Source organism: Microcebus murinus, chromosome 1, assembly GCF_040939455.1.
Source record: "Microcebus murinus isolate Inina chromosome 1, M.murinus_Inina_mat1.0, whole genome shotgun sequence".
Taxonomy (NCBI): domain Eukaryota; kingdom Metazoa; phylum Chordata; class Mammalia; order Primates; family Cheirogaleidae; genus Microcebus; species Microcebus murinus.
Genome location: NC_134104.1, coordinates 74,671,581 through 74,695,436, shown reverse-complemented (window position 1 = coordinate 74,695,436; position 23,856 = coordinate 74,671,581).

The following is a 23,856-nucleotide window of genomic DNA, read 5'->3' as shown; positions in this document are numbered from 1 at the left end:
CATTCTTCCTCCTTGCTCCCTTTGCTTCAGTCACACAGGCCACCTTGCTGTTTCCCAGACCTGGATGGTCCCATCTCAGGGCCTTTGTAACAGCATTCACTTTGCCTAGAACGCTGTTCCCACACATATTTCTCTATCTCCCTTTTTTCCAAGTCCTGTATTTGTGTGTCTAGTTCCTTCTGTCTCTGTCCCTTCCCAGAATGTAAGTGCCAGAGGAATTGGGGCTTGTTCATTTCACCATTATACCTCTGGTGCCTGGAGTGTAATGCAGCTCAATCTATACTTGTTGGATCCATCAGTAGAGGGATGACTTCTAGCCTGGTTCCCTGGTATTGCTTCTCTAAAGAAATATCTTTTTTTATGCCACACGGTGAGAAGAAGTTCAACTGCAAATAATTGACTTTGCTTTTGAGCTATAATCCCGAGCCGCTGCCCTGTGTTGTCTGATGTGGGCTCCTATTTGCACCCGCCATTCGCTTTTCTGGCCAGGGCTTGCAAATGAATGTAGTAGCATGACTCCTTCAATGGGCACTCTCTGATTTCTTATTGAGTCTTTGTTCCAACTGTTCCAGGTCCTTATCTTCTAAGGTGTTCCAAAGCAGCCACCTGCAAGGGGAAACTCACATATGATGCATGGCCTGTATTTTAAGTAAGAGTAACTCAAATATATCTTCCAATATAAGGAAAATACAACTAAATGTATTAGAAAAACAAACAGGCAAACAGACAGAAACTTGTCATACATATATATGAAATTAATGACTTTTAAAAAATATTTTTAGGAACCTCAAAAATATCTTGCATATCTAAAACTGTTATAGACTTGAGGAGTTCTCTTCAAGTGGATTTAATTTACCCATTCATTAATTTATTTGTTAACTCCATAAATATTGCAAAGTGTTCAAGTTATTTAGAAGAGTCTTCATCATCATATAATAGCCAACAATATTTTAGTATTTTATATGTGTTTTATATGACACTAAATTTTATATGACACTAATGCCTCTTACCATCACAATAGTCCTATGTGGCATATATCATTATTCTCTTCATTTTGAAGACACAGAAGCTGAATTTTAGAAAGGATAAGTAACTTTTACAAGATCTTACAGCTAGTAAGTGACAGAGCTGCATTTGCCACCCTGAACCTATGTAATAGAAAGCCTGTCACTGCTCAGGAATCTTCTGCTCAATTGTATTTTATCAGAGTTTTGGATGAATATTAAAAAAGGAAATATATATATATATATATATATATATATATTATCTGGCACAGTAGTACATGATCTGTAAAAGACCCCTAATATATGGAGGCTTCTATTATTATAATCTGAGAAAAATACATGACAGAATTATTCATATATGCATATAGATCTCAGAAGCTACAGACCTGGGGTGTGAGAGTGTGTGTGTATCTCAACTAAAAGTTTTTGTTCGTAATTTTTGTTATATTTTTAGAACTCAAAAATATCTTGCATATCTAAAACTGTTATAGACTTTTGTTTTCTCAAGAAAAAACTGACAATTTTTTTTTTCTGTAATCAGCTGGAACAATATAATGAAACTCCTGGTAGGCCCTCCTTTACTCAGGAGAAAATTAGCTTTTGGATTTGGATGGATGTTTCCAGGTCCTTCCTATCTACCTTTTATGGGGACTCTATCTGCCTCAGAGTATGTGCACATTAAAGAAGTGTTAGAGGCCGGGCGTGGTGGCTCACGCCTGTAATCCTAGCACTTTGGGAGGCCGAGGCGGGCGGATTGCTCAAGGTCAGGAGTTCGAAAACAGCCTGAGCGAGACCCCGTCTCTACCAAAAATAGAAATAAATTAATTGACCAACTAAAAATATATATACAAAAAAATTAGCCGGGCATGGTGGCGCATGCCTGTAGTCCCAGCTACTCGGGAGGCTGAGGCAGTAGGATCGCTGAGCCCCGGAGACTGAGGTTGCTGTGAGCCAGGCTGACGCCACGGCACTCACTCTAGCCTGGGCAACAAAGCGAGACTCTGTCTCAAAAAAAATAAATAAATAAATAAATAAAGAAGTGTTAGAGAAGTGAATACATACTTCTGGGCCCTTTCCTTGTGTACATTCCAAAGAATCATCCCTACTTTGCAACTTGTGCTTTTCCAACATGGAGATCTTTACAAACAGCAGAAGATGAAGTGTTGATAAGAGACCTTTCTTCAAGGGCATCACACATGTGCCTGCAGTTGCTCTTCCTCAGTCCTGTGGGCAGTGGGATGGGAATCCAGACACATGAGTTCTGCCCCTGTAGGCTTGTGTTACCATTTCAAGCCTCACTACACCCTTGGGTGCCATATTGCCCTTCCCAACATGTTTTGCTCTTATGTCTTAGAGAACTGTGCATTTCATAGGAGTCATATAATTTCAGTATTCCCCATAACTAGCACAGAGCCTGATACATGGCTGGCTGCATGGGGTAGCAGGGAGAAATGAACTCTAAGAAGTGAAGTCAGGAAACCCGGGAATGGTAAAGGTCTGGGACCATCAGGTTTTCATTAGAATACTGTGCTTACTTTGAGGATCCCCCCATTTAAAGCAAATTGAAGAAGGCCCAGGGAAAGAGTAACCAAATGATTGGGAGAAATACATGTTGATTATTTAGCTAAAGGTTTTACAAGTCTCCACTTAACTCGGGAAGGGGGGTGGAGGATTGCTTTGCTTTAATGCCATGCTTTTTTTTTTTTTTATTTATTTGTGTTTGAAGAGCAAACTCAAACCAGATTCTTGTCAGGGCCTGGAACCCAGTTGGTGCTTAGGGAGTATGTGTGGAATGAATGATTCAGGATTTTTCCTTCTGAGTTGATGACTCCTGCCTAGCCAAGATACGGTCTTCCTCTCCAAGGGCTGGGTTATGCTAAGAAGTTTGAGGGGTGCATGAAGATTGAATTGTAAATCAGGAATAGTCACTCTGTTTAACATCAGGGTAGATGCCTTTACTGGGTGTAGGTTTTGTGTGTGTGAGTGCGTGTGTGTGAGATTGAGAGAGAGGGAGAGAGAGAATAATATTAGAAGAAAATCTTTCTTGGAAGCAAATCATTTCCAAACCACACATTGATTTGACACAGCATTAAAAGAGCAACTGAAAGTATTGTTGGGTGTGGGGCTGAAGCCACGGGGAGGCATCTGCGATTTGAGTAACTGGGTGTGGGTCCTGGAAACGCTTAACGATGTGTACAGCCTGTCATTTCTAGTTCGCTGTTGCCCTCTGCTGGTGAAACTGTTGCCATCCCAGAAAATTGCAGACTCACTGGGCTCTCAGGTGCCTTCTTACCTGCGTGGAGTCTAGGCTCCTTCTTGTCAATAAGGAGTGTTGCTGGTGCTGAGGAAGAGCGGGTGACTGGGCAAGATGTGGAGAATCCTTTGCCAGGGGAGACTGACTCTCACAACAGAGGGGATGGATCTTAAGATTCTATTTTTTAATTCTGTGCCCTGCTCATTTGCCGAGGCCTTGCTCTCTCTTTGCTCTTTGCTGGGCACAGTGAGGATACTCAGGTATAAATAAAGCAGTGACTCTGTACTAGCGGGGCTCCTATTTAATGTGTGCGTGTGTATTTGTGTGTAAATCGGTAGGACTAGTACAGAAATCATTGTAATATAGAGGAAATTGTGAGTAGGGCCACAACCGAGGCACTGATAAAGGCTTGTGCACACTTAAAAGAAGGAAATATGACAGCCACTTGAGGGTGACAGAGGCGTGGGTGAGACTCCATACATTTAGCACGTAAGCTGGAAACTTGAAGGATGAATGATTATTTTTATTTTTAAAATATCTCAAAAAAGTAGAATATGTTCATTATAAAAAAAATCTAAGCTCTGGAAAGTAAAAGCATAAAAAGAAATAAAAGTCACTTGAAATTCCAGCACTCAGAGATAATCGGTGTTAACATTTTAATATGTGTATTATTTTGTTGCTGTTATTACAAAATTGGAAGAATACTGTAGGTAATATTTTTGTATTCTGCTCTTTCTCACTATTATGGCATGAATATTTTTCCAATCTTACTGATTTTTTTTTTTTGAAAATGTGTTATTTTGTGTGGGAGTGTTTCAATGTGTAAACATGAGGATCAGATTCCCCAAGCAGCATAAGCCAAGACATATAGGTTGCACAGAGCAAAGATTGTTCATTCTTTATTAATTTCAGAAATATTTTTTTAGATACCTACAAACTTAGAGACACGAATCTAAGAAATGACTCCACTTTTTCAGTGTTTACGGTATAGGAAAGAAGACATTAATTATGCAACCATAGAAATAACTGTAAAATTGCATCTGGAACAAATGCCATAATAGAGAAATGTGTGGGGTATGAGAGTGTATATTAGAAGGAAGAGAAATAGTCACAGAAGTCTTCCTGGAGGAAGGGGGTGATGGTGCTCAGCTCTATAGGCATTAGCGAGGCGAGCTAGAAGATCGTGTAGAACCTCGCCAGCAAAGGGACCAGGATATTCAAAGACCCTTAAGTTGGAGGGGACATGGTGAATTCCAGACACTGAAAGATCAAGGAAAATGGTGTGGAGAGACTGGGCTTGCGATGGGGTTGAAGAAATACATAAGCTCTGACTGCAGAACCTCTTAGACCAGGTAAAGACATTTTGTCATTCTTCATAAGAGCCATGAGGAACTATTAAAGTATTTTAAGCCAGGTGGGTCAGTGAAGACCAGATTTTATTTATTTATTTATTTTAGAAAAAGAATCGCCTCACTGCAAAAGGGTGAAAAAGTCAGAAGGGAGCAAGAATAGATGTAGATAAACCAGGTCTGGGTGACTATCCTCCCTAGCCTAGTGACAGGAGCTAAAAAAAAAAGGCTGGATGGGGATGATTAGGGTAGAAATGGAGAGAAGTGGGTAGTATGGAGAGACATATGGGGAGTGAATGTTTAGGACTTGGCACGTAAGGTAAGGAAATATGATGAGTGCAGAATGACTCTTGCATAAATGGATGGAGGGACGGTTCTTCCCCAAGACAGGGAACACTGAACTAGGACACAATTGGGAAGGGACAGTCATGAGTGTTGTTTTGGGGAGCAAGTTTTCTGGAGAGAACAATTCCAGGAAACATGTGTCTCATCACATCAGCTTCTTCCAGAGGTTGGTTTTACCATTTACACACCACTCTGAAGTGTTCACTTTTTAAAGGTGGTTGGTATGGGGGAGAAAGCAAAGACTGTGCCTTGATTTGGTGTCTCCCTATCTGGTTCAGGTCCCTGCTCTACTGTTGCTAGGGGGAAAACACTAGGAGCCAATCATTTTAAGGGTCTGTGGACCTTAGTTTTCTTGTCTTTAAAAACCCTTAGTCGAAAGGGTTCTTATGAGGATTAAATGAGAGCATTGATATTTCAAGGGCTGCATAAACCTCTATGAGCTGTATGAACACAATATATTATTGGTAGTTCTATTGCTATATTTGTTGCTATTATTGCTGCCCAAACTTCAATAATATTAATATTAGAAATATGTAATTAATGTTTCTTCATGAGTTCTTAGGGGAAAAATGGTATGATTGAAGTCTAAATAAATAAGTGTACCACCCAGGAGCTTGAGATGGTGGCCCCAAACTATTTATAAGCCTGTGTGTTTACTTGAATTCAGACATTCCCGACATGTAAATTATGCAGAGTCTGTGTCACAGCAGAGCACTCTGTGTTCCTAAAAAGAATTTTCCTTTTTTTTTCCAAATCCTTTACCTTTTAAAATAAATCTCATTATGGAGTGCTGACATTTTCAGTAAAACCATTCAACCGAAAGCTGCAGTTTTTTTAGACTGAAAACAAGTCTGGTTTATTAGGCAGCAGCTTATAACTTACTGCTAAGTAGATGCAGTCTATTTAGAGAAGTTTATGTAGATATCCGATAAGACATTTCAGAGTCCCCATCTCTTTCTGACTAAGACTGAGAGTGTTAAGCAGACTATCAAGAATTCTCTCTTTCTCTCAGTGGAGTGGGAGGTGAGTATCACTGTGTGCTTTGGTGGATGGAAACAGTAGAATCAATATTTAAACCAGATATCTTGATCTTTATGCTATTAATATTTCCTCCAATTATACCACTCATTCTACTATCTTGTTCTGGCTTTGGATATAACCTTCTTCAAAAGGGTGTGGTGGGATGTAGAACTAAAACTCATGAATATGTATTGGCCAGCATATACTAGGGCCTCTCCAATGATCACATCCTTCTTTTTCTCCTCTGCTTCTGTCTCTTTCATTCTCCTTCATTTTCCTTTTTCTTCCTTTCATGTCTCCTCCTGTTCCTCCACCCATTGATTCAGCTCCTAACTTTGTCTTGCTTGTCTGTGCTTACTCTGAAAGTGGCATATAATTGAGTTATCCGAAGTCACTTAGTGATGTAGGCCCCTACCAGTGATAATAATAACTAATTTATAGAGCCCTGACTGAGACTCATTTCTTTTAAACTTGTTCCCAAACACATGAGTTGAGTAGTAGTATTGTCTCCATTTCACAGGAACTCGAGCCACAGAAATGTTAAAAGTCCAATATTACAGAGTTAATAAGTGATATTACTGCAAGTTCCCACCTCCACCCTCAGTACACCGAAAAGCCTCCAAAATCATTATTATTGGCATTCATTTATTTGCTTAACAGATATATATTTATTGCAGGCAGTTGGACTGCCCAGCATACAGTCTCTGCCCTCATGTAATATACACACAGGGTTGATACTCAGCCTGTTCTTACTAGCATTTTCCTACCCTTTGTACTGCAATGTATATTCTGATTGATCAGTGCCCACATGGCACTCATTGCTAAGCATTTTATATTTCATTCCTCTTTATCAACTGTGATAAATGCCACAAGGGAGAAAGGATAAGGATGCTTTGAGAAAGTGTAATGAGGCCAAGTTCATACAGCAGTTTAGGAAATCCTCTTTGAATGAGACATTTGAGCCACGACTTGAACAATGAGTGCTCTCAGCCTACTGTGAGATAACCCTGGTCAGATTATGCAAACCTGTAGTCCATGTTAGGAGGATTGGGCTTTGATCATAAAATAAAAAGGATGCTATTTAATAAAGTGAATGGGGGAGTGATATTCAGTTTGGATGTTAAGAATTGCATTGTGGGTACTTTGTGGAGAATGGTTGAGAAGGGGATGCCCATACCATTTACACATTAGATTGATTCTGTGTGGTGAGATTCAGACATCAGTCAGTCACAGATTAATATTTTCAGTCTTTTAGGGAAAACAAAGCACTTATTGAAACAATTCTAACACAAGTTGTGGAGTGCTATATCCCAAAGGATATAGTAGACAGACAACAAAGTATTGTTGGTCAGGGGAATTACAGACCATGCTCACTGTCTTTTAAACAGAAGCCATTGTTCTCAGTCCTTCTTTTTCTCTCCATTGGACAAATTCTTAATTCTTAGTCAAAATTTTCCAATAGACCCTAAAAGACCCAAGTCTGAAGAAAATCTATTCAGTAAACAGTTATCTAGTGTCTACTTTGTCTTTGGTTCATAAAAATCTCACTTCACTTGTTTCACTGTATTTCTACAACACGACTATGGTAGGAGGAGCTCTAAATAGAGATGGCTGGAGGGACAGTGGACCTGCCTGCAAGTCTCCATTTTATCTCGTCAACAACATGACCTTGGAGATTAGCATAAACTAGTTTGCAGTGAGTAAGTTTTGTGTACAGATTGAGTTAGAACAAAGAGATATTTTTGCTGTCCAAAGAGGAATATGTGCTCCATGAAGGTTTCCTAGAGAACTGTGAAGATGTAGAGAAGTGTGAATCAGTTGACTTCCGAAGCAATGCAAACTTGGTAGTCTCCTAATGGGTTCCATCATGGGTCATCATCTCTGAGCTCTGTGATGACAAAATATTTCCCCATCATCTTCCACCTTCCCTCCTCCTTTAGTCATGGGACTAGATTAAGTGGGGGGTGATGTTAGGTGTTTCTCCAACCTTCTTTCTTCTGAGTTGATCAAACTTCACTGTCTTCTGTGTTAGGAATGACATTATCTTTCATTTGGAAAGGTTATTTCATCAACTTTACTTTTCTGTGATGATTCCTACAGGATAGATCACTGGAACAATGAGCAGGAGAGAATTTTGGTGCTTACAGACAAGACTCTCCTGATCTGCAAATATGACTTCATCATGCTCAGCTGTGTGCAGCTGCAGCGGATTCCACTGAGCGCTGTCTATCGCATCTGTCTGGGCAAGTTTGCCTTCCCTGGGATGTCACTGGACAAGTGAGTATCATGTCCTAGACTTGGGGAAGTGGGACAGTAGGGGGTCGGCGTATGGGAAAGCAATCACAAAGTTCAGTGTGGTACTGTAAAGTGGGAATACCGAGGGAAGAATAGAGATGTCATCAAAGTTGAAATCATCAGACAATTGAGTTCCTACTCCACGTCAGGCACTAGGAATACAACTTGAAGTAAATTTGTACTTTAATATGAGAACCTGACAAGTAAATAGCCAAATGTAAGGCGAGAAGAGCTGTGGGAACATGGGGGAAATTTGCCCACCTGCTTTGTGTGGCAGATAATTGAGAAGCTTTCCTGAAGAACTACTTGAGCTGATATTTTATGTTGAGCAGGAGTCAGCTAAAGAAAGGGAACCAAAGTTGAAGAACATTCCAAGCAGAAGAAACAGCACAAACAAGAGTGGAAAGGTGGGAAAAAGTGTAATGCCTCTGGGAATTAAAATTATTCTGTAATGTTCAGTGGCTAGATCCTAAGATGGCCAGTAGTCCTTCTTATAAGAAGTGTCTTTGGGATCATCCCTGGAAGCTTGTGGGGTGAGGATAGCTGTCATCAACTCTCTCAGAGATGTTGACAATTACTGCAAGATGTGGAGAGGTCTACAGAGAAGGATGGCTGAACTGGGAAAGTTCCTGTCACAGTCTGGGAAGGAACTGCCTTTACTAAACATGTTAGGTCTATGCCAGAAGGACAACAGTGTACCTTTAAGACTGAATGTGAGATCTTCCCATCGAACTGTGAGCTCCTTGAGGGCAGTGCCTTTTCTGTTGTCTTTTAGGCATCTGGCATTGGGCCTGGCATATAGTAAAAAGTGATAATTCTTTTATAGGATACAGAAAAAAGCACAACTTGATCAAGCGATCGATTGGCTTTCCTTACACAAAGCATAGTATACTAAAAACTTACTTTGTATTTACTCTTTTCATGGATGCAATAAATGATTAAATGATTAAGTTCATTGGCTTTTAAAACTGGTCTATTTTTTCAATAATATATACATATTGAATAATATACATTTAAGTATCACAAAAAGTGGTTTATTTTCTCTCTTCCACCCCAGACCCTCAGTTCTTTAGCATTCTTTCCACAGATGATAGTAATTTCTTGTGTACTTTAAAAAAAATCTATGCATATAAAAGAATAAAATGTCTCTGTGTGTATATATATACGTCTCTACACATTTAAGAGTATATAGCTACACACAGATTTACTACGTATTATTTTACCTGATGAAAGCACATATCATAAACTGTCCTGCCTCATGTTGTTATATGTTATTCAAAAGTATAACTTGGAGACTTATATAATCATCTATAGATCAATCTCAGTCTTTTTAATGGTACAGAATATTCCATTTTAATTGTATTTATCCAACCCTTCATTGATGTATATTTATTTTTGCCTTTGTTACTACAAACAGTGATGCTACAAATATCCTTGCCTGTAGAATTTGGCACAAATGTGCAATTGTACCTGTAATGTAGATTTCTGGAAGTAGAATTATTAGATCAAGGTCATATAAATATTAACTGATAGATATTGCCAAATTGCCCTCCAAAATGTAACACCAATTGATGTTCCCACAAAGTATGAGGGTATTTTCTTCCATATACCCTCCCCATTATCATATACTGTGAAACATTTTTTCTTTTTTGCCAGTAAGCAAGATTAAAGTATCTTATTTTGGTATTAATTTGCATCACTAGAATTTGAAGAACATTTAGTGGGTTTTTCTTAGGCTAGAAAGTCATTTTATTAATTTTTCTGTGAACTCCCTACTTATATCCATAGCCCATATTTTTTTTTACTGGAATATTTTGTTTTTTTCTTATTGATTTGTAAGAGCTATTTATATGTAAAAGAATTTGGTCCCTTTTAGCCTACAAATGCTGCAAGTAATTTTTTTCTAGTTTTCCATATGTCCTTTAACTTTATACTGCTATATTTTAATGGCTTTTAATTGTTGGGTGTTGAATTTATAAGTCTTTCAAGGCTTCTAAATTTGTCTTTTTGAGAAATGCTTCCTCCACACTGTAATTATAAAATAAATTTCCAAGTTTCTTTACAGCAATTTTATAATTTTATTTTTAAAAACATCTAGATTTATATTTCACCGAAAATTTGCCTTGAGTAAGAAATAAGGTATGCAATCTATTTTATTTTTTATCCAGATGGCAGGCTAGATTTCTCAACATGTTTACATTTCTCATGCTCTTCATTTCTTCTAGAATATTCAATTTTCCTTTGGTGTCATTTTGCCTATACCATAAAAATTACTTATAGCGTTTCTTATAGTACAATCTATTGGTGATAAATTTTCTTAGTTTTTCTTTTTTTCCTAAAAATGCCTTTCTTTAATCTTCATTCTTGAAGAATATTTTCTCTAGTTACAGATTGGATTTTTTTTTGATCCATCTTCATGTTCACTGAAATTCGCCTTTGTCATTTCATTCTGCTATTAAGTCCATCCAGTATTTTTTATTTCAAATATTATGCTTTTTGTTTTAAAATATCTGTTTAGTTCTTTATTATATTTTTTATTTCCCTTAAGAAATGTTATACATTTTATTCTTTATGAGCATAATTTCCTATACCTCACTTAGCATAATTACAATAATTGCTTTAGAGTTCTTGGTAATTCCAACCTCTAGGCCATCTCAGGATTGCCTCCAATGACTGCCTTTTTTCTTGAGAATGGATTCTATTTTTTTCATTCTTGGTATATAAAATACTTTCTGATTTAATCCTCCAGGACATTTTGGAGACTTCCTTTATTCACTCTCCAGAGCCTTCAGGTAGTCTGTTTTGTGTAGACCTCTGGGTACCTAAAAGGTAGAGGAGTGGAGAAGTGAGTTTTCTTTAGTTATGTATTGTGTGTGCAGAATTTCCAGTTGTTGTTTTCAGAAGAGGCAGTCTGATGGGAGCCTATGCCTACATACTGAATTTTTGCAAATGATTTCATAGTATCTTTGAAGATGATCATATATTTATTTTTCTCCTTAAATTTAATTAGTATGTTGAATTATATCACACATTCCTACCAGTGATATATTTTGGTACATTCAAGGCATAAATTCTACTTTGAATTAGCATATCATTATTAATATGCTATTTAATTGCAAATATTGATAATCTTTTCTTAAAAAGTAGTTTCTTCTTTTTCTCTGTTGACTTTATTAGGTAAAGAAATGGCTTTATCTGTTACTTAGAAGTTTGGCATGTTTCACCTATGAAAATGCCTGAATGTGGTGCTTTTAAAGATAGAGTAGCACTACAACTTTGTCAGTTTTCTCTGTGGTACCGACATGTTTAGATTTTTCTCTCTTTTATAATCAGTTTCTGTTATTTATAACTTATTAGAAAATCACTCAGTTTTTTCAAGCTTGTAAATATATACTGAATTGAGAAAGCATGAAAAGACATGACAAAAAATAATAAAAGATTATTTTGCATATACTGTCTTTCTTCCTTGCGTGGGGATTAAGTTAGCTAATGGTTTGTTGGTTGATAGATTTCAAAGTACCAAGTAAGTTTTGAGTTACTTGTTCAAAATAGAATTATTTTGTTTTCTCATGGATTATTTTCTACAATTTATCTGCATTATTTCTTATTATTTGTATATATATTGTTTTTTTATATTTTATTATTATATTTCATATACCCTTGTATTTTTATTTGTTAATTCCCTCTTTGACCTGAGAATAGATTGAAGTTTTTATAAAGTTGGATTTTTATCCCCTTAAATTTTGTTATTAATTTCTAATTTTATTACATTGTATTCAGAAATTGTCTTGTCTTACTATTTCTGCTCTCTGGCATTTACTGAATATTTTAATTTAAATAGTCAATTTTTATCAATTTCTCAAATACTTGAATGTGCTGTCTCTGATTTCATATGGAATTTGATAAATGGTACTTAGATCCATTATCATTATGTTGTTTATGTCTACTCTATCTTTGCCTCTCTCCATATATACACATATATGTAAAATATATACACACATATAAATAGATACATATATACAGGCATACATATATAAATATATATTTTGCTACTTGATCTGTCATAGATTGAGATAGGAGAATTAAATGTTTCTATTATGGTGGAGTTTTTTTTACTTTTGTGTTGTTAAATTATGAATGTTGATATCATATTTTTTTATGTAAAAACATCTATAGATGTTGAATTTATATTTTAGATTAAACTATTTTTCATTATATAATTTATCTTTTAATGTATCACTTGCTTTTTGGCCTTGTCAGCTGAATATTGCAACTCTTGTGTTATTTTTCTTTGAATTTTCTTGGTATGTCTTTGCCTAGTTTTTACTTTAAACTTTTGAATCTCTGTTTTTGATATGTACTTGCATATAGCATAAATTGAATTTTACTTTGTGGTCTAACCTAGGGGGCTTTTTCTTTTAGTAGATAAGATTAACTTATTACATATATTGATATGACAATTATGATATAAATTCTCTCTTCTTGAGTTTTGTATTTTTAAAATACATTACCATATTGTCTACATTTCCTTTGCTTTCTATTAAGTGCTGTTTTCTTCTAACGTAGAAGAATTGCTGTCTGTTTCCCTTTTTATTGGTGATTTTAAGTGTCACAACATATTCTTAGTCCTGTTTTTGAATGTTACCTATTGATTCCCTTATATAAACCTGTTTACATGAGCAACCCCATTCCATCATTTTCCCTACTTCTACATCATTAAATTTTTAATGTTGCTTCTAATAATGCTTTTTAAAAATTTATTTTAATTTTTAGTAAAGACAGGGGTTTTGCTATGTCAGCCAAGCTGGTCTCGAACTCCTGGCTTCAAGTGATCCTCCTGCCTTGGCCTCCCCAAGTGCTAGGATTACAGGCATGAGCCACTGTGCCTGGCCAATGGTCATTATTAGTTGCTTTAATGGCTATTTATTTGATAATATACATTCACTTGATATGCTTTCCTAAATTGTATTCATTAAGCCTCCATTCTAAGAAATAAGAAATCTACATATTTGTACTATTCCCATTCTCTCATCCTTAACCTCCCTTCTTTTATTAGTTTTGCCAAATTTCATTTTTTGTAGAATATTATATTTTATTTCCCATGAGGCACCCAATCATTACCACTGGGGGTTGATGTAATGCCAGCCCTCCCAATTAACCCACGCAGCTTATCCAGAGTTGCATGCTGTGGTTACAGTGAGAAAGCCTGTGCCAGCAGCTGGCATGCTGTTAAGTGTTAAAGGGCTCTCTTTAAGCACCCAGAGGTAGGAACATAATGCGATGAAGGTGTGATTGTTTAAGTACTGCTAAGGGTTGTTTTTGCAAACATCCATAGTAGAGTACTGCACTAGAAATAGAGTCTTGGGTTTTAGTCCCAATTTTACAACTGTTAACTTTATGTCCTTATCTATTAAAAGGTGACATTTAGAGTCATTCTGCTTCATTAACTAACAGTCTTTTTGTTATGCTGTAATGACATAACTTGAAAGCACCTTGTAATATGCCTCGTAGATATCAGGTGTCAACAAGTTCTGATTTTTCTCCCAGATTAAAGCTTTTGTTAACATGGAACTAAATAGATTAATTTGATTGTTATCTTTACTTTTAAGTCAGTTGGCCCTTCTGAGGCATTAAGTCACCATTATGAGGTCAGAGGCAAGGCAGCAGCAGGCAGAGAAATTAGCAGGAGCCAAGGAACGGTCAGCTGCTAAGTAATGACAAGCTGAGTACAGGCTGGACAGAGTCTGTGCAAATTCCCTTCTTAGAAGAAAAGGCATTGATTTTACATGAGCACCACTGGCTGTGGGTGGTAATGCTGATACTGTCGGTCAAGTGCCTTTACCTCCCCTGTGCCATTTGGCCTTCAACACCCAAGAATAAGCAGGTGGATTCACTACATTTTATAGATGAGAAAAGTGAGACTAAAAGGGGTTCAGGGATTCAGACACCATCAGCTATAGAGTGTTAGAGCTGGGTCTCAAAATCTAGTCTTTTGACTCTCTATCCAGTGCTCTTTTCTTTGGATAAATAGTATTTTAATAGTATTTTATCTCTCACTCTTTCTCTCTCTCTCTCCCTCTTGCCCTTCCTTCTCTGCCCTTCCATTTCTTTCTCTTCCCTTCCCTCTTTTTCTCTCTCTTCCTTTGCTTCCTTTTTTTTTATCTCTCTCCTCTTTTCATCTCCATGTGTCCCTCCGCATGAAGATAACCCCTCCTGTTAATGTATCTTCTGCCTCTCTAAGGAAGCCATGAAGAAGACTATCCAAATTTAGCAGAATATGTACCAATGTATCCCACTTATTGGTGCTTAGAAAACAAGATTTGTTTTGTTTTATTCAGTTTGCCTTTGGCTTAATGTGAAGGGAAAGGGTGACGGCAAGAGACAACTAAAGGCTATGGATCATTTATTTGTGAGATAAAGGAAGATTCTCTTTGGATTAGAGCAATCACCAGAGACAGAAATAGTAAAAGGCCTGGTTTATCCTCCAGGGTAACTTGTTGCTGGTACATATCTTTTGTTATTTTTCCTTATCTGAAACAGCAACCCTAAATCTTATTTCTACCATAATTGAATTTATTCCAAGATTTTAATTAAAAACAAATTTCTATAATCCTATTGTGTCTATAACCTTCCAGAAAAGTGGAGGAGGGAGAGAGGATGAGGCTTCTGTGAGAACTAACCGTAAGGTTAAAGCTATGACTAATCTTAACCACACCATTCGCTTGCTGTTTGAATTTGGACAATTTACTTTAATTCTTGGGGGTCTCAATTTCTAATTTATATTAAAATCCCTGCCAAGCCTAACTCATAGGATCATTGCAGATTTAAATGATGGATGTGAAAGAGTTTTGTAATTTGCAAAGTACTAGAATAAAGTTTTCATTTAAAGTGTTCCAAAAATCCATATTTACTTGTTAACTCCCCCTATTTTTTATGCTCATAAGAGATTAAAATAAGGGAACTGAGATTCTGAGTGGTCGTGTGACTTGCATATAATCATGGAAACAGATGATAGTAGGATCTGAACCATGAGATTCTTTGATTTCAGATTCTCCCCTACTTTTGTCATGCCCTAATTCTTACTTATCTTCAAATGCATTGTCATTCCTGAGGGTAAATGGGCCCCATTTCTTTACCCCTGTTCCCATCTGAACTCTAACAAGGAGGTAGATGTAGGCAACATAGGGCTTAGGAGGTTCTGAAGTCAGACTAACTGGGAGCCAATCCCAGATCTACCTTAAGGTGACCTGGAGCAAGTTACTTAACAATCCCTGCCTCCCTTTCCTCATCTGTATAATAGGGGTGGGGGGTATAATAGTATCTCTCTCACTGGTCTGTGTTGAGGATTCAATGAGATAATACATATAAAATGCTTAGAACAATATCTAGTATATAGTAAGCATTTGAGTGATGTAAGCATATATAGTTTTTTGATAGAAAGACACTGGTTTGGAATTCAGGGACCTGGGTCCTGATCTACTTTCCTGATATAATTTCCCTCCCTTTGCTGAATGTCCTCTTGCTAAATTTATAAAATCTCTCTCTTTTATTTTTTTGCATTTAAATCCTATACTCTTATAGTAATGTATTGGTATAACAATTTTCCAAAAGCCATTCATCTTAAAGGGCTAAATGATTTCACCTAATCAATTCCTCCTGTGAAAAATATCTCTAAAGAGGTTTTCTGCTGGAAAATATTGTTTCTGTCATATTGATATGCCAATAAAAGCTGAGAGGGGAGGTCAGGCCAAGAAATGTCTTCTTGCAAGAGTAGGCATTGCACATGCATCTCTCTGTGCTATTTAAATTTGCATGCTTCAAAATATAAGGAACTGACTAAGCTGCAGAAGTGAGACCCAGGAAACTTTGTGCTGTGGGCTCCATGCATCCTGTTTGTAGAGATGCTGGTGAAAGCAGCAACTACTATTCGTTCCCTGCTGACCTACTGTTAGCATATGGAAGGCGAAAGAAGGGCATTTCAGACATTACTGTACCATCTCAGCCTTGCTTTCCTGCATCTAAAGGCCAGGGACCTCCTCTGTGCCCTCAGAGTTCTAATTTGGCATCTCTTCCTCAGATGAGAGCTTCAAAGAGCCTCTGCTCTGGGTGAATCCGGCTCGAGGCCCAGGCTGATTTTGCTGGCTTCGCGTCTGTCAGTGCGTTCTAATCACTATTATAAGTGTGGTTCTGCGGAACACCTTGTAAAATATTTTCCTATTGCTCCAGCAACATCTCCTGTCTAGACAACCTAATTATGAATGCAGGGCAAATAGCTGAAGTGTATGCCGCCCCCAAGGGTTGCATAACTCCAGCGTGAGGCGGGGAAGAGAGGAGAGTGTGGGTGAGTGGTGTTTCTTACTTTTTGTTGACCTGACCAGAAACCTAAGTGCTCCAAAAGAATCTGGCTAACTTTTAATTAAGAAGAAACGATCTGGTGGAAGCTAACATTTTGTTGTTTTTCCAAACTCAGTGGAGAATTAAAGGTACCGATGTATTTCCCACTAATCACATCTTTTTCTTGGCTTCAGAGGTAGTTTTTGGTCTTTGCTTTAAAAGCCATTGATTTAATAATCTGCCCTCTCAGCAGCATTTTGAAAATAAAAGCAGCCCCCCTAAAAATATATTTTATTTGCAAGTAGTAATTTGATTTATGTTCAATGAGTACTTAATGAACCCTGGGCATGTGGCAGGCATTGTGCATAACACAATGACAAGACGGGGACTCTGCCACCAAGATGTTCACAGTCTTATGGGAGGCACACACACACACACACACACACATGCGCACACACACACACACACACACACACACACACACACACACACTCTTTAGCCCAAAGCAGGATTTATTTGGGGCTCTAGCGGGAAGCCAACAGTGTCATGGGTGCAGAATGGGGAGAGATAATTTCTACTGGGAGAGATGGGAAGGTCTTATGGAGGAGGTGGAATCTGATCAAATCATTATAGTATAAGTAGAACTTGGGCAGAGAGACAGGGAGGGGCAGGATAGTCCAGCCCAACTGGTGTGATCACACCAAGTCTCCGGAGCATCTGGGTCCCAGCTGTTTGGAAGGTATAGTGGAAGTTTCTTAATGGTTTTGAATCTTAGTATGAGAAGTTCAGTTTTAGTCTATGAGGACGTGAGATACTGAATGTTTTCAGGGAGAAGCCTGAAATGATTGGCTTTTTGTGTCAGAAAGATAAGGGTGGTAACGGTATAAGAGCTGGTTTGGAGAAAACAGAGAGTAGAGAAAGGGGCCAGCTAGGGAAACAATTCTTTGATAGCAGAATTATAAGGGATTATAAGATAGGGAAATTACAAGGACTTGCACTGGGCCAGTGGGTGAGAAAAGGAGGGCATGGGTATGAGAAGACTTGGCAGTAGTAGAAGCTCTGGCATGTGATGACTGGACTGGATTTTCCTGGTGTGGGAGAGGAAGGGGGTCAGGAAACATTATGGAGAGCATATAAGAGCATACAAGTAGAGGATGCATTTCATGCTTATTATTTGGGGTACCTGAGAGGCTATGGGAAAACAGGATGGTTGGAATAAAGTGTCCACTCAACTGACATGTACTGAGCACTTGCCATGTGTCAGGTGCCATGCTGGGCACCATGATACTATTGTGCTCAAAGAGTCAGACTCTCTGCCCTCACGGAGGTGACAGTCACGGGGGCAAGCAGATAGTCATCAAATAACCATGCTGATAAGTATGAAATTAAAACAGTGATAAGTACTTTAAAGGAAAGATACACAGGGTATGTGAATTATCTATTGTGATATTACAACTTAACTCAAAACTTAGTAGTGCAAAATAATATACATTTATTATCCCTCAGTTTTTAGGTGGGAATGTGGATTTAGCTGGATCCTCTCAAAACGCCTCAGTCAAGTGTCACTGGGCCCTCGGCAGAATCACAGAATCACTTTTAAACTCACTCTAACCCCTCATGTGGTTGTTGGCAGGCCCAGGTCCTCTCGGGCAATTGGCCAGACCTATCGGTTCCTTGCCACATGGGCCTTCCCATAAGGCTGCTGACCTCATGGCTGCTGACCTCATGGCTACAGACCTTCCTCAGAGGGAGCACCGGAGAGAGCAAGAGGTGAAAAAGAGAGGTCGAGTAAGATAGAAGCCACAGACGTTGACAAACTAATCCAGCAAGTGACATCTCCTCTCCTCTGCCACATTGTTTCATAGAGCAAGTCACTGAATGTGGCCCACGCTCACGGACAGGCTATTACCGGAAGGCATGAAGAAGAGGAAGTAGGCACTGTTGTCTTAGAGACAGCCTGCCACACGCAGGATAGCAGAGTGTGTACTACAGGATTTGGGCCTAATTTGGAGGGGGAGAGATCAGGAAAGATTTCACTGAGGAAGAAATGTTGGTGCTGGGATTAGTAGGAGGAGACAGAGAGTTAACAAGGTGAAGGGGGTTATGTTGAGTGTTTCAGGGAGAGTATGTGCCAAGGGGGGAGAGGGCCTGGCTCCTCAGAGGAACTGCAAATAGGCCAGTGCAACTTGGACCTGCTAAATATGACAAGCCTGAAGAACACTGAGGGAGAGCTGAGTTTTGTATTTGGGTATTGATAAGCTATGGCCATTTTGGAGGAGATAGAATAACTCGGCTTGTATCTGCTATTTGTGCTGGCATTCACTAGGAGTAAAGTGGTTCACGGTTAAAACTACCTTGCTGTAAACTGTGGGGCCATCTCTGGCACTGCTGGGAAATGGGTCTGATTCAGTGCATAAAATGAATAAAATTGCCCACTTATCCCTTAGGATAATTACTTATTGTGTAATGAGATAATGTCTATAAATCACCCTGGGTTTTTCTTGGGGAAAGGTATTCTACAAACACCAGGCTTTATCAGTGATGATGGAGAGATTTGAGAGATTAAAATCAGAGGAGTATCTTGATGCTATGGCATTTTACTCCAGACTAAGAGACCTGTGAAGTTTGCATGAGTTCTTAAGAAGTGTTTCAGCTAAGAAATGGAGGCAGCAGGGTATTGGAAGGTGGTAAGGATGGGTGTAGTCTTGGAGAGGCGGGGGTGGGTGGGGTTGGGTTGAGGTGGGGAGTGCTCTCTTTTTAGCTCGCTCTCTCTGATAAAGAAGAACATTTGTCCTTGTTAATTCTAACTAAGTGATGGCAACTATTAATATTTAGAAATGCAATGTGAAGTCTCCATAATTAGATGAACTTAACGTCTCTGCCATCTCCTGGGTCAATTGTTAACCAAGATTTTATAACTGTCTTTCTAGTTTTGTTTCCATGAAATGAGAAAAATAAGAATTTCTTGTCAGCAGGCAAGCAGTACAGTGACCAATGGCAGTTTTTGCTTTGGGAAAGTTGTAGCAGGATTTGAGCATTTGCGTATTTATTTTATAGACCCGAGAGAAGGATGGAATGGGATGAGGGAGGATAGGCCGGAATTGATGTTTGATCTATTTTTCCAGGTTCAGCTGGCATATTTTTCTTTCTTGTCTTTGTTCTCTTTCTACTTTCTCCTCAGTCAAAACTTCCCAGACCCACCTATATAGTTCATATTTCTTTTCTCATACCCTTCCTCTTTTGACTATTTATTAAAAACACTCAGAATGGTGTGGAGTAGGTTAAGTTATTCTTCATTTAGACATGTCTGACTAGTAGAAGTATTTATCAATGGGGTGTTCACATCACCAAAAAATATGTTTATTTAAACACAAAGTAAAGCAGTTTCCATTAGGTGGATGGTGGGGCAAGAGGTTATTGGACAAGGGTCTAGGTTGTTTTCTTCCTAAGAAGTCACTCCTTGATTTCTTACTCCTTCCTTTCCCAAATATTCCTCAGTAAATAATATGAAAAGATACAATATTTTTCTCTTTCAAATTAACTATTATTTATAGAAATATTTATGTAATCCATAGGATTCAGCATATGAAGCCCTGGGAACAATTGAAATACAAGAGAGATTGTAAACAGTGCTGGATTATCCAACAGGCAGAAAAGCACATGGGGTAGGGTAATGGCAAAATGTGGCCACCAAAAACTGACAGAAGTTCAGTCTTAAAGCACTTTTTCAAAAATTTGAAATTTATAAATCTCGAAAGAAGCTATTTTAATTTTAACATTCATGAAAATGTTCTGCTTTGTGATTTAGTATGGTCTATATTTTGATCTGCACATGAGCAGAGAGGAAAGCCATGATATTTACAGTGCTTAGTGTCACAAAGTATTAGCATGGTTGTTAATGTAGGTGAGTAGTGGGACTGGCGGTGAAGGGCATCCCCTCTTCTGAAGAGTGGTGTCAAGCTGATAAAGCTTGACACCATGAGTGGCCATCTTGTTGAAGCTAAATCTATCTATTTGACAAAGCTCTGGTCAAATAAATGTCAGCAGAAGAAATGGGAGGGTCTTCTGGAAAGAATTCTCAAAAGGCAAGAAAGCACTCTTCTCCAACCCTTCCACCTCCCCTCCTTCGCCCTGTGGTGTGGAGGAAACGCTCTGGCCGCCATCTTGGATGGTGAATCCAAGGAACAAGCCTAGAGACAGCATGGCGGGGAACTGGAAGGAGCCTGCTTACTAGTGACTCTGTGGAGCTGCCTTTCTACTCCTGTATTGCCCACACTTTGGTCTTCCACAACTAAGAGAAGAGACGTACATTTCATCATTAGATGGGATTTTTTCTGTTATATGCAGCCAAACTTAATTCTAACTAATAGATCCACAGAACAGAAGAAAGGGTTCTGGTAACTCCTGAAGGTTGGAAATGGTGGGGGTTGCAGTTTGATATTGTATGATATTCATATTGTTTAGGATTCCACAGACCATGGTTCCAATCCCATATTTGTCACTTACTGGCATTGCTACATTACTCTTCTGAGGCTTGTGTATAATAGTAATTCTAAAATGGGCTTAATAACATCTACAACATGAGTTTTGAGGGTTAAATGAGAACACATGAGAAGTGCCAAGCTTGTGGCTGCTATAGGCACTCCATATATGTTGGCTTCCTTTGGCTATCTAATTGCTTGCTTTTATTAGGAAGATGGTGGTTACTCCACATGTATCCTTTAAGGCATTGCAAAATGCTGGTAGATGACTATTCCCTAAGAGCTACTGAATCACAGAGTGGAGCAGTCAGGACTACAGGTCTGTGCTGTGAGTTCAACAGAAAAGGAGTGTTAATCATTCACTCAAGTCAAGGCCTGTTATTCAGTGACAAACTTACAGAGAGCTGGACCAGTTTTCTGATTGAAGTAGGAACTCAGTGGTCTGAGAGAGCCTAAGCCCTATTAATGGGAGATAGAGAATCTTTCTCTGTGATTAGGAAATCACATGTAGAAATGCTTTCAGGAACAAGATGGTATCCTCAACTCAGATTAAGCAAAAGGCATGTATAAAAAGCCATGAGTCTGTAAGTATACACAGCAGTGACCTTAAACCCAATACATGGCCACTTAAAACACCAATGGTTATATTTTGTATCATTTGATGACCAGAGAAAGCTTGTTTTAGAATAGAACATAACTTATAATTAAGAACATTAGCTAGTTGACATTCCTTCTAGTTAAAATGTTGTTTTAGGTATTTCATATAGTTACAGTCATTAAGAGTTTTCCATGTCTCTTTTCTTCTTCATGGTAGAAACCACGGACCAGGTGGATATTGTTCCACCCCAATCCTGGAAACAAGGTTTAGTTGTGATAGTTTTTATATGATGAGTCAACAAATGGAGGACAATGGCCTAGTAGTCTCTGTAGGGAAAGAGAAATAAAATACAGTTATGCATGATTTTGGTCAATGATGGATCATATATATGGTGGTAGTCCCATAAGATAATAATGCCATATTTTACTGTACCTTTTCCATGTTTAGATACACAAATATTTAGTATTGTGCTACAATTGCCTACAGTGTTCAGTAGAGTAACATACTGTATAGCCTAGGAGCTGTAACATACTGTACATTTTGCAGCTTAGGAGCAATAGGCTATAGCACATAACCTAGATGTATAGTAGACATCTAACATCTGGGCTTGTGTAAATACACTCTAGAATGTTTGCTTAACAACAAGAGTGCCTAAGGATGCATCTCTCAGAACATATCCCTGTCATTAAGTGACACATGCCTATATGTTATATATTGGCCTTGGCCTCAATAACTGGAGATCTTACTGGGAACTAGGAGAGTAAATACATAGAAAACTAACTTTCATATAACTTTCACAGAAGGCACAATGTGGCAACCCCTAAACAGAAGATGGAAGCAATACATTGTGGGAGCACAGATAAGGTGATCTTTGTTAGGGGCAGGAATTATTGCTGAACAAACAACAGACTGATGAATTTTGGTAAAGAAGAAGAAAATGGCTCATAGGCTGAGGGAAGAGCTTTCTGACATAAAGATAGACTGATATAAAAGTGTGAAAAATCGTTTAAGAAACCATGTCTAGTCTCCTGGGTGCCTGAAAAATAGGAAATGTGGAGGAAGAGAGGAGGACATATTCATGGACAGTGTTGAATGGCAGGATAGAAGGTTTTATTTATTTTGATTGACCAACTGGAGTCATGAATATTTTAGAGCATGAAGGCTTTATGCATTTTTGTGTCCTTACACCTTGTAGCACAACATTAACATGTGGCAGGCACATTGCTGTAAAGCTCAGTGAATGGTAAATGGTTAGAACAGGGAGTGGTGTGTGGGTTGAATTGGAGCACTGAAAAAGGTTTGATCAGGTCTTTGAGTCAGTCCTGGTGAAAGGTATTGGATGCTTGATTTTGGTGTGGAAAGGAGAGGTTATATATGAGATCTTGAATATCACCCTCTTGAGGGCAACACTAATAGTCTTAGAATCCAGTGGAGCAATGTCACTTGAGATTTCCTTGGATGGAGATAAATTCTGAAAACAGAATTGCCTTGGGGCTTATGAACCTACCATCCTCAGCAAGGATCAAGTTACATCACATGCTGTGATGAGCAGGGCAGCAGGCTAGGATTTTGTCATGTACACTCTTGACTATGCCTTTGGGGATCTGTGCCAAGAATGCCCTGGATTTGAACTTGGGTGTGGTGCTGTCCACTCACTCATAATGCCCAGGGAGGTATGTTGACAAGGATGGGTGGATGATGGGGGATTGCTGAGCTATTTCTTGGCAAATCTCTGTGGGGAGGCGTTCCCCAAATGCCACAATCCTGTTATTTTTGAGTAATGGACTGAACCCAGGTGCCTGATTGGACAGGGCCACTCCCAATTTCTTCCAGATAAATATTTGGTTGCCAGGAGGTTATATTTAAATGAGAAATACCTCCTTAGGAAGTTGTTGCCTAGGAATTCCTGCAGAGGGCAGGATCCCATCCCCGCTGGGGAATGCCTGAGGACTATGCCAACATTTACGCTGCGCTCACCATTGGTGTGAAGGCACCTAATTTAAGGTTCTATAAGAGTCTGTTTTTCTGAATAGCAAGAAAACTCATCAATGTTAGAGACACTGCATTTCTTCTGAGGAAGTGCTTTTGGTCTTCAGTGTCAGAATGGCAGGATTCTGAAACACAAATGGAATCTGAGTCAAAGATTTGGCATTAAAGAGAGGAACTGGTTCTCTGA